Source organism: Aulonocara stuartgranti (assembly GCF_965226115.1).
Source record: "Aulonocara stuartgranti genome assembly, chromosome: 1".
NCBI lineage: Eukaryota > Metazoa > Chordata > Actinopteri > Cichliformes > Cichlidae > Aulonocara > Aulonocara stuartgranti.
In genome coordinates, this window is record NC_138939.1 from 5,576,669 (window position 1) to 5,595,400 (window position 18,732).

The window sequence follows — 18,732 nt, forward strand, 5'->3', positions numbered from 1 at the left end:
TCTTTCTGGGCTACCAAAGAAAAGTTTTAGAGGTCTACAGATGGTGCAAAATGCAGCTGCTCGCATTTTAACATTCGTAAAATGCGTATTGGCACCTTCATACCTCTCCGACCTTTTACATCTTTACTTTCCATCCCGTGCTCTCCGATCTCAGGACTCTGACCTTCTAAAGGTTCCTAGAGCCAGAAAAAAGACAACTGGAGAGCGTGCTTTTTCTTTTCGTGCCCCGTTTCTGTGGAACAAGATGTTAGGCAGGCATGCTCTGTGGAGGTTTTTAAAACTAAGCTGAAGACACATTTGTTCACCTTATCTTACAAGTATTAATTCTATGGCTTTTAGTTTTTAAATTTTTACTGTTTTTAACTTGTATTGTGTCTTTTACCTGTATTGCTATGTATCGTTTTTATTATTATTATTTTTTATCTTTTTAGTTTTAAATAGTTGTACAGCACTTTGTTTGAAAGCTCTTTATAAATAAAGTCATTATTATTATTATTATTATTATTATTAACTGCCATAACTACCACATGTCTCCATCTTGTCTTCCTCCCATCACCCCAACCAGTCGTGGCAGATGGCCCCGCCCCTCCCTGAGTCTGGTTCTGCTGGAGGTTTCTTCCTGTTAAAAGGGAGTTTTTCCCTCCTGCTTTCAACAAAGTGTTATCCCAAAGATAATTTTCTCTGTCTATATAAATAAAATTGAATTGAAAAATTGAATACCACAGGATTTGCGTTAAATAAGGATCAAATCATACCTAACGCCATGCGCTGAAACAATTAGACTTAAAATATCTGCACGTAAAGCTCAAGAAATGAGCAGATCTGCACAATAATAACGATCAAACGAGACGTGATTTGTATCAAGGACGTTATCTCTTTGGTGTATTTGTTTGCTTCTGTTGCTGTTCCTGCCAGTAATCTCTGGAGAGCTGACAATGTTTTTGGATTGATGCGGACCATGTATGGAGCCCGGAGAGTGCTCCAGGCAAGTGTCACTTCCCATTGGATGTTCCCAGTAACTATTATACATGTTTCAAAACAAACGACTATGTGCCAGGTCTGAGATGCTTTCATATCTTTGACCCCCATTTTAACTTCATGACTTTGACAAACTGCAAACAGCTTATGACTTGTGAGGAGGGTGATAAGGGAGAATATCTGATTAGAATAACAAATGTTTGACTGAAGTGATATCTAACTACTGGGGATGGCATCTTATCCATGAGTATGTATGTGTAATGTGGTATTTCTTAGTGGACAAGACGTGTGAAAGTAACTCCAAGATTTTGATTTTCTTTTCTGGTTGTGTGCTTGTGAAGCACCTTTAATGAGGATCCTACACAATTAACTCTTACACTATGCCTAAATAAAATCTGGCGGTTTGCATGAAAAAAACAAACAAACAAACAAACAAACAAAAAACATTACAAATAACACATGCATAATAAATTCAAGAGGCAAAAAATGGCACTGCACTCTTTCGGAATTGTCATAAAGAATAAAAAGTTGTGTGAATAAAAGTTGTGCTTTCTTCTCTCCCACTGCAACTCCAGAGACATGTTTTCCCTCTCTCTGTGTCTGTGTAATTGCACTTCACTCTCAGATGCCTCTCAACATATTTGATACATTGACAAATTCCCCCTTTCAGTGTTCTCATCATGGCTATTCCCAGGAAATGTACAAGAAAGAGGAGGAGGCAGGCATGGAAGACAAGCAGAGAGAGGCCCGACTTCCCAGATGAGTTGTACCACATCGATTGACTAGTGAAATATATCTCACATCATCTAAAACCAGCTCAGGGCCATGATACCTCTTTAGGGAGAAAACTCTGTCTCCCAAAGGCTTCTGGAAAACAACTGCCAAGATGCGGCTGCTTTCGCTTCAACTGAGAAATTCAAACAATCACAGAAGATCTACTTTGTCAGTTGTGCTCATTATAGGTTGAAAGAGCCCAAAAGAAGGGTTGATTTCTTTGATTTAAAGGCAATTAAGAGAAGTTTTAAAATTAATTGTTTATTTTACCATCAATGGAAATCTCTCTCTAAAAAAAACAAATCCCTCAGTTTCTCAGTTGATAGATGATACGTAGGCCCAAGGACCAAACCTTTCACTCTATAGGACAATTTTCTGTTGCTATCTGCTGGACAATCAGTCCATTAATTCCTATGTGTTTCCAGCTTTACTGGCAAAAACCCAGACTAAAGGCAATTTTTGCCAGGCCTTGTTCACTTTGTTCATGTTTGAAAACACAGACATCTGTGGCAACTTGTCATGTTATTCTTTTAATGTTTATTATAGAACTGTTTATAGTGATGTGACAAAAAAACAGGTGTTCATGAACATTTATTGTTCTTCCTTGCAAGCTACAATATATATTTTATAAAATAAAGTAATCAGCTAGCACTATCAGTGTGTTGAACACATTTACAGATATGCATGACAACAATAGTCCTATGACCCACAAAGTCCAATGCACTGAAACTTGTTGAGCAAAATTTACAAACACACACATATATAAACATATGCAGACTTGAGTGTTATAAAGATAATTCCCAAAAACTATATAGGTGTTGATGCACTAAGTTTCATCCAGATGAGTTAGGGAACAGATACAGTGGGGCAAAAAAGTATTTAGTCAGCCACCGATTGTGCAAGTTCCCCCACTTAAAATGATGACAGAGGTCAGTAATTTGCACCAGAGGTACACTTCAACTGTGAGAGACAGAATGTGAAAAAAAAATCCATGAATCCACATGGTAGGATTTGTAAAGAATTTATTCGTAAATTAGGGTGGAAAATAAGTATTTGGTCACCTCAAACAAGAAAAATCTCTGGCTCTCACAGACCTGTAACGTCTTCTGTAAGAAGCTTTTCTGTCCCCCACTCGTTACCTGTATGAATGGCACCTGTTTGAACTCATCATCTGTATAAAAGACACCTGTCCACAGCCTCAAACAGTCAGACTCCAAACGCCGCCATGGCCAAGACCAAAGAGCTTTCAAAGGACACCAGGAAAAGTATTGTAGACCTGCACCAGACTGGGAAGAGTGAATCTACAATAGGCAAGCAGCTTGGTGTGAAAAAATCAACTGTGGGAGCAATCATCAGAAAATGGAAGACATACAAGACCACTGATAATCTCCCTCGATCTGGGGCTCCACGCAAGATCTCATCCCGTGGGGTCAAAATGATCATGAAAACGGTGAGCAAAGATCCCAGGACCACACGGGGGGACCTGGTGAATGACCTGCAGAGAGCTGGGACCAAAGTAACAAAGGTCACCATCAGTAACACACTACAACGGCAGGGAATCAAATCCCGCAGTGCCAGACGTGTTCCGCTGCTGAAGCCAGTGCATGTCCAGGCCCGTCTGAAGTTTGCCAGAGAGCACATGGATGATACAGCAGAGGATTGGGAGAATGTCATGTGGTCAGATGAAACCACAGTAGAACTTTTTGGTATAAACTCAACTCGTCGTGTTTGGAGGAAGAAGAATACTGAGTTGCATCCCAAGAACACCATACCTACTGTGAAGCATGGGGGTGGAAACATCATGCTATGGGGCTGTTTTTCTGCCAAGGGGACAGGACGACTGATCCGTGTTAAGGACAGAATGAATGGGGCCATGTATCGTGAGATTTTGAGCCAAAACCTCCTTCCATCAGTGAGAACTTTGAAGATGAAACGAGGCTGGGTCTTCCAACATGACAATGATCCAAAACACACCGCCCGGGCAACAAAGGAGTGGCTCCGTAAGAAGCATTTGAAAGTCCTGGAGTGGCCTAGCCAGTCTCCAGACCTCAACCCCATAGAAAATCTGTGGCGGGAGTTGAAAGTCCGTGTTGCTCGGCAACAGCCCCAAAACATCACTGCTCTCGAGAAGATCTGCATGGAGGAATGGGCCAAAATACCAGCTACTGTGTGTGCAAACCTGGTAAAGACCTATAGTAAACGTTTGACCTCTGTTATTGCCAACAAAGGTTATGTTACAAAGTATTGAGTTGTATTTTTGTTATTGACCAAATACTTATTTTCCACCCTGATTTACGAATAAATTCTTTACAAATCCTACCATGTGGATTCATGGATTTTTTTTTCACATTCTGTCTCTCACAGTTGAAGTGTACCTCTGGTGCAAATTACTGACCTCTGTCATCATTTTAGGTGGGGGAACTTGCACAATCGGTGGCTGACTAAATACTTTTTTGCCCCACTGTATACATACAATCAATATACTAAGATAATAAGCACATTATTTTACAATACCATACATTTTCCTGTATGGCTTTCTCACCAAAATCCCTCTGAATAATTTTTTTAAATATTTGAGCTTCAAGTATTTTTTCTTTGTTCTTCTGATTTTCCATCTCAAATAATGAGTTTAATGAGCAATGGTGAGTACACTACATGTTGGCCTACTTTACTGGTGAAGGTTGTTGTAGCTGAAGGCATTCTGAATAGAATCCTTCCAGCATCATTCAGGGCCAAACAAGCAATAAAGTCAACTCCTGATCTCTTCTTTTGTTATAGCATATATTCTATTCTATTTTACTATAATTTGCTATTAACTTGATAGAGCCCAGTTCTGTTTTATTGCAGTGTGGGATATTTCAAAGTACCGTACATATTTTCTAACCGCTGGTCAGGTTAAAATAAAGGTTAACTATACTTGATTATGTTGGAAGTAAATGTTAAACCTGAGTAAAGTAACAAATAGTGTTTATTTTTATTTCTAATCGGCTTTTCCCCCACAGATGTGCATTTTCTTTAGATTCAAAGATTATTGTGGAAAGCCCATTTAGATCACACTTAATTGTTAGTCTGCTGACATTAATGCCACTCAGTATTTATGAGGACAAGTACTCAGGCCTTAGTTGTCAGCAAAATTTGCTGAGATACAAGAAACTCTCAAGAGCCATTAAAGCATGACATTCTCTAAAGAGTCAATATGTGACAGATTGATAAATGAACAAATTATTCCGCTTCATCCGCACAGCACTGTTGTCATAGTTAACTATCAAAAATCAAAACATATCTATTTCATTCTACCAGCTGTCTATAACATCACAGACAAAGGGATATTCTAATTGGATGGTTATGTAGGCCAATATTAATCATAATTTTATTGTCAGGCTCAGCGGTGAACTGGGCAGAGCGGCCCTGTTTGGCCCAAGATGGAGAATGCAGAGGAGAAAACACCAATTTCCTCTTAGTGAATAGAAAGTTCTCCAGAGCAGTTTGGAGCGATTTGTCATCAATCACACCACATTCCTCCTGAGCTGGGAATTGTGGTGGTGGTGGTGGGGTGAGAGAGTAAGACAGCGAGACAGAGAGAGAGTTGGAGAAAGGGTTGGGCCACTCTATTACCTGAGTGCACTTCAATGTGAATAATGATATATGACATAAAATCACTCAAGAGTTTCTTTAAAATATTGCCAACCGTGGATCTACACCTTCAGTCATGTGATAGCACATATTTAAGATTTAGGATACCCCTGTGTAAAAACTGCAAAACATCATGCATTAGCTCAGCCTCTGGCTGGATTATTGGTATTTTCAAAAGGTTTCTCCTTATTATATATGAACAAAATTTCAAATATCTTTTCTCCTTTAAAGTGATTTAACATTACAGTCACGTCATCTGAACTGCCCCACATCATTACTTTTGACTTACATGATAATATCAAAAAAAAATCATATCTATGATGCAATGTCAAGCAAATCTGCTCATTTGTCTATCTCACAAAAAATCTCCACAGTACTACTTTTGACATGTTTGCCATCAATATTTAATAAGTAAGGCCCTAGGATTTTTTGTCTGAACTTCACACTAGCTTTTTTCCCAAGCAGCCCAAGGTCAATTGCTCACTGATATCAAGGACCTTTTCTTGTTACCCAAAACACTAAAATAAACTGCAAGAATAACACACAGTGTTTTAGTTTCACAGTGTTTGCAGAAAAATGGTAACTGTGACCATCTCTAAAATTATATATTGACCGGTTAATAACCTTGCACTGTGCTGTGAGGCTCACTCACAGTTCTTATGCAACTGAAACCATGTGTTAGTGCTCTGGATAACTCAGTGCACCAGCAGGTATTTTAATCAATAATTTACTCATATATGGTGCATATATTTCCATATGGTAAGGAAACATGTACTGCATGTATTTTGCTAGCATCAGTGTTAAAATTAATTTAACAACTGTAAATATCAGAACTACATTGTGTTGAAGGTTTTTGGATCTGATCCAGGCCTAGTAATCCTGTGTAGTAACATACAGTCCAGACTCCTGTCCATGTATACTTGTATGCTGTGTATGCTGTATTTATACTTCATATACTTCAGATGCCAATTAGTCAAACAATTCCAGAAAATAAAATAAAGTGAAATCATTCACCTGACACAGGTGTCATTATAGTTCTGCTGAGGCACTGTTGGCTTGAGCTGGGGTACATTTTTATTCATCCTAGAGGAAATTGACTGGAATGAAGAACAGTCAGGACCAGCAGTAAAGAGCTTGCCAAATGTCAGTTGGATGACTTGACATGTATTTTGTAAGGAGGGTGTCAAAACTTGAATGTCTACTCTACGCTGAAACCAAGACATGCAAGAAGCAAGATATGATGGAAGGAGAACCAACATTTACCAAGTTGTGTCGGTGAGACTTTTCAAATCTTGAAGATTGGAACAGTATGGTGTCTGACCTTGAGACGTTCTTGTCTCACCTTGACACCTTGGTGTCTGACTGTGAGGTCAGATTAATGTTGGATATGGGTTACATGCAAGACTACTTCAAATGAGAACCAATTATGTAGGGCTGTGGTGTGTTAACACCAAGAGTTATATTTTACTCACAAGTCCTTTGGGGATTCTTCTCCATCAACTTTTTCGTACTGTTTTTCCTGCTTAATCTGTATGTTTGATGCTAATTGAACTAATTCAGACCTAATGAAGCTGACCTAATATTCAAACAAAGCTATCAGGTCTGAAAAAAAGTTAAAAAAAAACATTAATCATAAAATAATTATAATGATGAAATAACCTAAAACTTCCCTACCAATTCTAAATATTGTAACAGATACTTTTTTAACTACAGAAACAAATAATCACTTTCTTTACTGCTTCATTGCAACTAAATAATCAATTTCTAATTGAATTGAAGCACATTTTGCTGATGAAAGTTACCATTGTGCACTTCCTTTTTTGTACTGGAGCATCTTTATAAATAGCGGTTCCTCTGAAGAACTGCAACATGTGTAAGAAGCGATGTGTACACCACAGACAGAAGTGGCTTGTAGTGAGGTGTGCAGCAGGTTAGCGTGATAGTTGGAAGTATAGTTACTGAATAAAGAAAATTACAGAGGATTGAGAACAGATGGGGAAAAGTTGGAGAATCAGGATGTGCAGAGGATTAGTATGGGAAAGTGAGCTATGAAGATGATGAAAAGTAGACAGGCAGTAGGTCCAGATGACATACCTGTCAAGGAGACGTGTCTAGGAGAGAAGGGAATAGCCTTTTTAACCAGACTGTAGCATTCAACACAATCTTGAAGAGTGAGGATACCTGAAGAATGGAGGTGTACTGGTACAGATACTGAAGAACAAAGGTGCTGTGCAAAGATGAAATAAATACAGAGGAATAAATCAAATGAGACATAACATAAAGAGATAGGGAAAAGTTGTTGAAGTTAAGGTTAAGGAGAGAGTTGATGATCAGTGAGCAGCAGTATGGTGTCATGCAGCGAAGGACCACTAGAGATGAAATGTTTACTTTAAGAGTGTTGATGAAGGAGTATAGAGAAGGTCAGAAGAAACTTTGTGGATCTAGAGAAAGCATGTTATAGGGTGACAAGGGAGGAATAATGGTACTGCATAAGAAAGTAAAGAACATCAGAGAAATATATGAGGTCTGTGCAGGACATGTGTGCAGACAGCAGGGCAATGGTGATGTGCTGTAGGAATGACAGAAGGGAGGTTTTCAGACAACATTGTGATCTCTAGTGAGACCAGTGGAAGAGAATCTGGGGAGGTGGAGGTATGCTCTGGAGGGAAGATGAATGAAAATCAGTAGAAGCGAGACAGAATATGTGTGGAATGATAAAGAGACAGGTGGAACAGTGAAGATGCAAAGAACAAAGTAGGTAGTGATAGTGGATGAGTTTCAATACCTGGGATCAATCATCCAAGAGAAAAAAATGGGCAGTGTCCAAGCAAACTGAAGGAGGATCAACAAAAAGTTGAAAATGTTAAGATTTTCACTGTGTGTGACCCAGATGGATACGAAATTAGTATATAAGATGGACAGCTCAGGCCAAGTAGTTTGGAGACCAGGTTAGGGAGTTAGAGGTTAGAGAGGCTGAGATAGTTTGGACATGTAAAGAGCAGGGATATATCAAAGTAGGTTAAATATGCAGGAAGAGGAAGACCACTGAAAAGATTCATTGATGTAGTGCAGGGATATAGTGAGGGGATAAGCAGAGGGTCGGTGTGACCCTGGATGATGAGTGATAGGGTGAGATGATGGCTGGAGGGATGAGAGAAAGCCTTAAGAGGTTGAGAAGTAAACTCAAAGAAAATATAAAGTATAGAGAAAATATGTTTCCTCATCCTAATTTCTTAATACATTTCTTGCCCAACTGCTAAATGACCAAATAAATTGTAATATTAGACAAAGATAACTGAAGTAAATACAGTTTTCAGTTTTCAGTGATGATTTCATTTATTAAGGTAAAATGGTATCCAAACCTAACCTGGCTTAAAAAACTCTGCAATGTTGCAGAATTAAGACAATTTTGTAAAGAAGAGTGGGACAAACTTCTAAAGATGGATGGCACAAACAGTTATTAGGGTTAGAGCGCAATTACTGTTACTGTTTGTGCAGCCATTTTGGAAAAAAGTTAACCCTATGGTCCCCGAGTCTGGCAAAAAACTGTATATCGAGCAGCTGGTGTAATATCTTCTCGACATCCTCTATTGTTGTGTTTTTTTTGTCTAATGCAAATGCTGTGATAGCCATATTGCTATAATGACCCATACACAGGTGGTACACGACTGTAATGGAAAACTACTGAAACCAAGTACAGTCCAGTCTAGTTGAGCTGAGTAAGTTCTAGTGAAAAAGAGAAAGGTTGGTGGTCTGAGCCCCCTTTTTTTATTGAACACATTAAATAAACACACAACACACAATTTTTTGTGCTGGCACCTCACAGTTCCATCTGAATGACAATTTCTCATACGAAATAGGAGCTGTACAATTGTGGCTCACTGAAGAAAAGAACCACTTAGTCAAGTGGATATTGGGAATATAAAGCTCTTCATCATTCCCATGCTATATTACACTAAGGCCCCTAAACTCCCAGTACAGATCCCCAGAGAACAGTCCAAATGCCTCCTTTTCCACAGTCCCTTGACCACAATTATAATGGCAGCATTATACTGCGATGCACTCTGCAGCCCCATTCAGAACTGCTTTCAGTGCTACTTTCTGACTTTACTTCAAAACACAGACAGCCTCTCATTTGTCTGTCATGAAACATTTTCTCAAAAATCAAAAGGATTAAATGGAAAGGACAGTTTCCATGTGAAGAAAGGCTTCCAAAATAAGTACTCTGAGAGCCTTGAAATGTTCTTTGTCTCTATTTGTCCCTCTCTGCACCTGCCTCTCTCTGTCTTTCTAAGTCTTTCTAACTTATACAGTCATAACAACGCACTGTAATTGGAGATAAACAGCATTTATCTTCTCTATTGTCCCTGAATAACCCTCTGGCCCATCTCAGGTTTATTAGCCTCTTTATTGCACTAGTGTGAGAGTACAGTACTTGACATATTCATCTTCTCAGTAATCTTTTATACTGCATTTATAATGATAGCACTCCTTGGAAAATGAACTTTTATTCATACCAGCAATTAAGATCTTGTGCAGTTTGTCTTGGCCACCGGGGAATGAAACAACCTGAGGAATCACTCTGCTAATGATGGCCTGTCAAAGATGCAGCTGTCTAGAATAAATTGTCAAGATCCTCTCGTAAACCGCTATTCCCCCAACATCAAACACACACACACAAATGCACACAAACACACACCAACACACACACTTGCACACAAAAACAGTTAAACTTTTTTGTGTTATCAACTTTGTACACAAGTTCCTTTTGAACTTGAATGTCTGGAAGAGCCAGATTTCCAAAGTTATATTTTTGACTTAAGATTTTTCTTTTACTGAGATACCAGTATGAAGGATTGGTGTGTGATGATGTAGGACGATGTATGTATGAAGGATTAACAGTATTTGTCAATATTGTGACATTGGTTCAAAGTTGGACACTTATACAAGAAACAGAACACAAAAAATACACGATTCTTGCAGAGTGGATGGTAATCTAAACAACAATCAAGACGGCATATGAAAACTCTCTGTATGTAGTGTGAATGTAGTGTGGGCATCATGTATTGGTGAGTCTTCTACCGCCCTCCTGTCTCTATAGCAGTCATTAAATATCCAATTGACACTCAAGGAATTTTAGTTATTTGTTACTTAAGTAACAATTTCTCCAGTGTAAAAAGTGTCACTGCAGCGTCCAGAAACACAGCAATGAGTCCAAGGTGTTCCCCTCCCCCTATAAACTTCTGAGATCCTGGTTTTATTGTGTATTTAGTTTGGTTTTCATGTTGCTGTGCTGCGCTGAGCTCAGGTGCTTGGGTGTTCAGTTTAAACTAAATAACATGTTTCTTTAGGAATTTTTTTTATCTTCTATTAGTATTTGCTGAAAGTATTATGCCCATCCCACTTCCAGGAAAAACAAACATCCAGCAGTCATAAACCAGGTAATTAATGTGATTTACACGATTAAGGACAGCCTAGAGTGTAATCTCCAGATAACCACTTCCAGCTGCAATAGATAAGAGGCCAGTACATTAGAAAGAGTTGCTAATCCAAACAGAATGAGTACATTTTCTCACTGAAAGCACTGAAAGTTGTGTTCTCAGTCCCACAGGATGCAAAATAATTTAAGACTTCATTTTTCCCCCTCAACAATATCATATGTCAACTCTGATGCCATTTACTCTCATCAGATCTATTTTGTGATTGTTAACCAAGACCATCCATCTCGCACTCATCTCAGCAGCCTTATTAGTCCTTAATTCAGAAAATTTGAAATGTTTAATATCCCAAGATGGATTGTAATGTAGCTTTGTCAGATTCAATTTCACTGATCATATTTAACCTTCAGCCTGATATTCTCTCACAGGTTTGAAGACTGCATTAGCATTATCAATTGTTCAACCCATTTTCAGAGGCCTCTCACAATGAAGGCTCTAATAATTTCTTTCCACACTTGTGTTCTTGACTGGAAATTTCTCATTTGTCATGATTCGTGATAATCAGTTTTGAGAGTCAGCACAACATCAGGCAAGTTTCTACATTAGCATTCATGGTTTAATATCACAAAGTAGACTTGGAGTAGAGGCTGCGTTTGGTAAATGTCAATAGCTGGCAACAATTTTAACAGAAATTGCTATGCATAATGGTCTTTCATTCAGACTAAATGTGGACTATACGTAGTTTTCACAAACATTTGCATGTTAAGGCTGTTGTTTTAAAAACACATACACAGCCTGTTGAGCAGAGTCTTAAAGCAAGTGTGAGTCATGACGTCATGTCATTTTCTTATTTACGTAGTTTATTCAAAGTTGTTTCTCTCTTTTTTTCTGTGCTATGAGGCTTGAAATAATTGATTTTAGGAGCATGTGATTTTCTTAATAGTGGTTAATGCTTTTTTGTTGGTTTTTGATCTAACCTTTTTGACCACAGACAAGTCGACTCAAGTGGAAAAATTGCATTAGAATATATTTAAATCTTTTTACCCTAAATAAAAAGAGCAACCATGTGTCAGTGATTTCACAAATGATAATAAAAACAAAAAAATATTCCATTTTTAAAAAGCACTCTGACCTTAAATTGGGTACATGGTCTATCACACACATAATACGGGGTCTTGAACTTACAAGATGCCTAAAATTGATTATTTAGAACTTAATATATTAATACTAAAGGGGGACTGTTCGGCTTTTATCAGTTACATCAAAAGCATCAGGAAGACTGTTGTCTGTCAATGCCTTCTGTAAGACTGTGAGATCTGAAAATAAAATGTGTCAGAATATGAGACTGTGAAAACAATTTATTGTTTCTGAGATCACTCTGCTACAGACACGTCTGTCATAACTGCTGCACTGTTGGAAGTGGGGGTTAAATAATCTACCAATGACACAATTATTTTGTGACTTGTTTCTATACTTACCATCGGTTTCATGGTGTAAAGTTTAAATACATAAGTCACTATACGAAAACCAGTTATCCCATCGCCAGTTGCTGTCATGAATCATTTGACACATTAAATATTACCACTTTGTCCATTCAGTCTGCTTTGATGGTTTTTTGGATGTCAAACTTTAGCCACACCCTCTAGCAGATCATTACATGAAGGAACCTTTTAAAAAAAACAAAAAACAAGCGCGTCCATGCTCACAGGTGTACACACGGGTGATCACACCCACAAACTACACCCTTTTTGGCTCCTACCTCAAAGCACACTGTGTTCTGTTGATCTTATGTGCTGCACAATAATGTTTAATATTTGGTATTTACTGTCATATTCACGTAGATCATTGTGATGTTGTTTATTCTATTACTCTTGTTCTCTTCTGCTTGTTTTCTTTTTTCTTTCTCAGCAGGTGATCCAGGTGATTGATATATGCATTTTTTTTCTCTTTTTTAAAAAAAAAAAAAAAGGATGTCAAACTTTAGTGACATGAATCTTCTAAAATAAGATCCATGGGAACTGTGTATACACAGTTTCCTCACTCGAAGGGAAGTAAAAAAAAATTTGCTCCTGTATCAATTTCCTATTCTTAAGAAAGTCTTACACTTCTGAAAAGTGCTCCTCTTTACTCTTAACAGTTTTTCATCTATGGTCTTTCAAAGGCTAGTGTGTTCGGTTTTCTACTTGCCAGGATTTAGATTTAACTTTAAAGGGAAATTCTTGAAAATGTCATAATTGGGATTTTTTATTTTTTAATTTGGTCACTAGAAGCTCCTCTCTGTTGTAGAAAGCTTTGAGAGTACAGGCCCTGGTTTTACTTTGAAAAAATGTTTTAAATGACTGCAGATTTTTAGGGAAAGATGGTGTTTACTGCCTTCTTTAAACATATGAATTGAGGTCCACCTAAACTAACACACTACTGAAAAAGAGGCTGTGGTCCAAAGCTGTGTTTTTTGTTTTGTTTTGTTTTCATTAGTATACTTGCATGTGTCAATCAGATTTTCCTATTGTTGAACCTAAAGAACCTAAAGAGCTAGAAAAGCACAGACTTTTGAAATATTAAGCTCCCTTTTGTCTTGGTATTAGAATAGAGCAGAACTTAAGTCTAAACAAATTACTTTTTATAGTCAAAGGAGCTTGCAAAGAAAAGCGTCTGGAATTCTTTAAGTTGCTTGTTTAAGTTAAGTTTTCTTTGCAAACTCCTTTGACTACGATGACCTGGATGACTGAGAACCTTCACAGACATACTTTTTATAGTGAATTTAGCAGTTTCCAGTGTTTCAAGTATCTTCAGGGTTTTTTTTCCCTCACATTTTTTAAATTGTTTTCAGTCTATAAAAACAGCTGCCACCTATACTTCTCAGCAGGTTATCCAGGACCAGATGTTTAAAGGCCTTCATGACCTCAGACATCAGAGCAACAGAGATGTGGTCATTCACTCCTGCCAGCAGGTCAGCACAGGCTTTAAAACATGAGTGTGAAACTTTGTCTGGGCCTTGTGCTTTGCTGGTTGTCTGGTTTCCTGAAGTTCACTGAAATCTGAACCATAAGGTCCAGGTGACCAAAAGTGGAATTTCGTCGAATTTCGTGGAAGTTGGAATTTCCAAGTTCCTAGAATTTTTATCTAGAATGCCCCTTCAACTCACATTTCCAACTAGGAAAGCTGAAGAAGCCTCACCAACTGCTAGTGATGAATGAATTGCTCTAGGAGTAATTGTCTGACTTCTGAGATATCTGGAAAGCGACACAAGAAAAGAGGAGGTGTCAATAGAGTGACAGTTGCTATTATAGGGATGGAATGGGGTTGGGGGATGGGGGGGGGGGGGGGGGGGGGCAGTGTTTAATGTGTCCCTCTCAAACCTGCAGTAGCAGGGATTAAGATAATCAGCCAGGTCTTTGCCTCAACAGGTTGCTATGGTCTCTCGTACTTTGTGATATCTTGTCGACCTTTTCAGACGGGTCAGGGTTTTTATACCCTAGAAGCAGGGTTTCAACATTTTAAGAATAATCTCATTGTTAGTGGTTTTGGCTTTTTTTAGTCTGCTAAGACAATAAAGATGTCAACAGAAGAGGGGATACAGTCATATACAAGCAAAGTTCCTAGTCTTGCAGTGAAATATGATTTGTTATTTTGTTAGCAAAAAAGGAAGGAAATTTGTGTTTGGTCAAAGATTTCTTTGTTGTAACACTGCTTCTTGGCAGCAAATCTTATACTGTTGGAAAACCTGTTTTTTTTTCCATATCTCCACAGTCTGGTACCGAACGCTATCATCACAGATGACAAAGCTCACTTCCACCGAGTGAGGTTTATCAAGACCATTTCCAGAATTTGGGAGTGGAGAGGATACCTGTGGTGCTGACCTCAACCCCACTGAACACTTGTGGGATTAGCTTGCCCATGCTGTTTGTGCCAGAATCGCCAACACAACCACTTTGTCTGACTTGGTATGGTTCTTCCACATGCTATGTTTGTTAAAAAAAGAAAATGTTAAATTGTCAGTACATGTTGTTTCTTTAGACTTCAATCATCCAATTTAATAAATGACACTAAGGAAGCTGTAGCAGCAAGCTGTCTAGCATTGGCAGAGAAGGTTACACCCATTTTTCATGGACGTAACCCACATACTCAATTCTGCTGCTCAGATAAAAGGCTTTCTAATGGTATAAGATTTATTGCCAAAAAGCATTGTTGCAACAAAGAAATCACTGACCAAATTCAAATTTTCGTACTTTTTGTGCTAAGTTGATTCGTCCATCCATCCGTCCTTTTCTGCTTATCCTGTTCAGGGTTGCAGGGGTGCAGGAGCCTATCCCAGCTGCCGTAGGGTGAGAGGCAAGTTGGACAGGTTGCCACTCACAGGGCTATTTTTATAGGTATTGACAAGAATTGATGTAATGTGTTACATTGACAGTCAGTTCATCAAGGGTACAGTTTGCAGCTTCACAATACTCCAGCTAGTATAGTTTAAAAGGAAAAAGTTCCTGCATTGTCCATGGATGGATTTCACCAAGGGTTTAAAGCTTTTATTGTTTGGATAAGTAGGACGAAGCAATGATCTACTGCTGCTTGGGGAGCAGAATGATATGCATCTTTCAAAACTATAATAGTGGTCCGGTATGTTTCTCTCTACAGTGAGAGAGTTGTCATGTTGTTTGTATTTTTGTAGTTTATGATTTAAAGTTGCTCTGTTTAAGTCCCTTACAACTATGAACAGCAAGATGTTTTTGTTCCAAGGTGATTAATTGATCTACCATGCTTGGCAGTGCTTTAGTCATGTTGGCCTGAGGAGGAATGTAAAAGCCAACCAGGATGAAGAAGATTTTCCATGGTGAATAAAGTACTTTGCAGAAATATTACTCTAAACTTCAAGCTACAGTATTTACTTTGTGCTGTAACATCTGAATGCCAATGTTTATTAAGGTTAAAAAATCAAACAAAAGCAAATTCCGCTGCCTTTTGTTTTTCCTATTAGCTTATTATTTTGTGTAATGAGCGGGATGTAGTCAGGGATGAATTAACTGAGCCAGGTTTAAACACAGGGCAGCAGAATACGTGCATAAATCCTTGCTTGCTCCATTAAGAAGGAGCAACTTATCAATTTTGGGCAAGGAGCAAAGATTTGCAAGGTAAGTTGATGGAAGTGAAAGAAACTGTCAACGTTTCACTAGTGCACCTGCACACTTGCCTCATCTGTGAATTCCCCATGTATGTCAGAAAGCTCCTAATTAAAGTTCAGGAAAACTTTTGAGCTAAGTGCTGGGTAACTGTCTTGAGTGTACTGCCTGATGTTAAGCAAGTCTTTTCTGCTGAAAATGATCAGGTTTAATTGACCAAAAACACAGGGGGTTAACAAAAACAGAGAAAGCACTGCAGAACACATTATAAAAGCTGTGATCCACATCCACCTTTGGATGATTTCCCCTCTCTTAGTACTTTTTTTGTGTATTATTGTATGTGCTCACATTTAGGCCAAACAGGACATCACTTACCGGATTTTTATCAGTGGCAAAAAGTGTTAAAGATGTACATGTGTGAGGTTTCACAATAGAAAAGATGATGCTGCTGAACAGTCTACATGGGCTGCACTTTGAGTGGAACCTTTCAAACTGGATTTGCATAAGTAGTAAAGGTTCTCATTCCTTTTTTTTTTTTTTTTTCGCCTGTCCCATTTGGTTCTTTAGCCATCAGAATTGTTGTCTGAAGACCAACAAGGATACCCAATGGATTTACTTTGCCAAATGGATCATCGTGGCATTGCCGTATTGGTTCTCATTCCTGCACACAACACATACAGTACATAGAAAGTATTCAAATTTATCACGTACTATGTCAAGGTATTGTGCAAAACCAAAGCTAACAGGGTTGTCTGGGTCTTTGGAGCTTGCTATAAGTAGAGTCATAGGTTAAGCCTGTGAGGGCTTAAAGAAACCTATTTCTCTTATCTTCCCTGGTCATGAACCACGAGCAATAACATTATCAAGGGGTCTGTTGTTACAGGGTTGGCGTAGAGAGGGGGAGAATTACAGGCAGAGAGCTGATTTTAAACACTGCACGTCTCAGGGTTGTGTCCAATCGTGCCTATAATCTGGCCATTGTGTTCAGCCTTATCAGCCGTCAGTGCTTTGAATAGAACAAAGAATAGTATCTCCCAATCCATAAATCATAACTGCAAACGCTGTAGTAGGTCATTGTTTTATGTGTACTCAACAGTACAACTTGAGCCTGTAAGGTTTAATAGGTGTTATTGCTCTGATTAATTTTATTACTTACCACAAAAAGAAAAAAAAATATTCTTTTTCCCCCTAAAAAAAAAAATCATAACATACCCCCTAATCTAAAAATATCAGGGCATATGTTTTTAACCAGATGCTTTTAACTAAGTATTGCTCTCTGGTTTGTATATTTTTCCCCAGTGTTGTGGCATTTATTTTTTTGACCCAAGATTGATTTTCGTATCCAAATGAACAGATCTGACAAATCAGTCCACTGAAGTGGGGAACGAGTGCACTTGTAGCTCAAAACAGTACTGAATATACAGGTAGTAAAATAAAACTACTTTACCTCCAACACACAGCTAGATCTGCTCCAGGTCAATCGGCTCTCTGAATATATTTCCCTGCCTCACGTGTAGTCCCAGCTCTGCCAACAAGAGTTCAAACTGTCCCACTGAAATCCTGAAATATGCATGAAAGTGGTTGTGATACTGTTGGATCAAACCATGAAATGCCTGCTTTTCAGAAACGGACAAACCTAGAATTAACATGTCTTCCTTTTCTTACTTAGAAACATCATTCAACTCAACTGATGTTGAGTTGAATGATATAAACTGATGTTGACATCATTTGTTTAGTGTGTCTTTTTTGAAGATAGATTATCAGAAAAACGCAACATGTTTAGTTTGTATGTGCTACACCAGGGGTAGGCAACCTTTCTGATGGCGAGTGCCATTTAAAATTTCCTCAGAAGTCAGTGTGCCATATGATTGCATTAGCAATAAATTTAATAGCGCTCTATATTAATAGTTACACAATATATAGAACCACTTTATAGAATCATATTTGTTCGCAGATGTTGGCAGCTATCAGCGAATAGTTATCAGCTATTTTGAAACAAAAAAAAACTTTTTATCCATAACAGCAAATGAACTGTACAACAGAAAATACAAATGCTATTTATGGTCTCCTCACAACAATGATAAGAAAAATAAACTAAGCCAATATGGCATGTTTGTTAATACAGAGACAGACATGTTAATATGATTTCTGGTCTCCCACTCAGAGACACAGGTCTCCGAGTGTCCAGCATTCAGACGGCTACCTGAGGACACTCATGTGAGAGAAAATCTGTTCACACAGATATGTAGAGCTAAGTACTGTCAATAAGGCCTCTGCAATGTTCTGAAGACAGTTAAACTTGTCAGGTAGTGATGTCCAGCAGGTGAAAATGCAGCTCCATGAACACACACAGCTGTGGATTCCAGCTGCTTCGATGTTGCATTAACTCAGCCAGTTAATGCGAGACAAATCTAGCTGCTCATTAAAGCTTTCTGGTTTGTTCAGAAAATAAAACATTGGTCCATACACCTGAAAGTCCCAAAAATGCATTGTGTCTCGAGTCTACGGATGTATCCGTGTATCTCCATGGTGCTGATGCGGTGCTGAGCGGACAGCTCCTGAAGCTTTTGAAGTGTCGGAATGTAGAACGCTAACAATGTCTCTCTTACCAGTAAGCTAAGTTATTTTTAGCCAATTACAAATTGAATCTGGTAGTTGGGGTTGTTAGCTAAGATACCGTCATTAACCCTTTAGAGCCGATCGGAGCGGGAACGCTCTGTTATGCGTAACTATTTTTAAATCCCAGTAGCACTGCAACCACGTAAGCTAGCGCAATAATTTTTTTTGCATATGAA

The 18,732-nt window shown here is 38.4% G+C and overlaps 1 long non-coding RNA gene across 1 annotated transcript in view; it reads left to right on the forward strand.

Moving 5' to 3' along the window:
* Nucleotides 1–14,736, forward strand: part of LOC309703877 — a 59,121-nt gene extending 44,385 nt beyond the window's left edge. Inside the window, exons 3-4 of the long non-coding RNA XR_014276062.1 lie at nucleotides 13,687–13,773; nucleotides 14,574–14,736. This is a non-coding gene — a long non-coding RNA (uncharacterized lncRNA). The remainder of the gene's footprint in view (nucleotides 1–13,686; nucleotides 13,774–14,573) is intronic.
* The last annotated feature ends 3,996 nt before the right edge of the window (nucleotides 14,737–18,732 follow it).